Raw genomic sequence first — 219 nt, 5'->3', positions numbered from 1 at the left:
TATATATAACTTTTATAATTTTAATTATTTAAAGCTTTTATTTAGGGGGTTGTGAAAGAATTTTTTTTAACCTTTGATATCATTTTAAATTATTTAATATGTTATTTTCTATAATTTTATAAATTTATAAAATTTATTTGCTATTTATATGATTTTTCTCAAATTATTATTATTATTTTAATATCTAGATTCTTTTTTTTACCCTTGAACTTTTTGAAT

This window comes from Dendrobium catenatum, unplaced genomic scaffold, assembly GCF_001605985.2.
Source record: "Dendrobium catenatum unplaced genomic scaffold, ASM160598v2 fragScaff_scaffold_974, whole genome shotgun sequence".
NCBI classification, from domain to species: domain Eukaryota; kingdom Viridiplantae; phylum Streptophyta; class Magnoliopsida; order Asparagales; family Orchidaceae; genus Dendrobium; species Dendrobium catenatum.
This window is presented reverse-complemented; position numbering follows the sequence as displayed.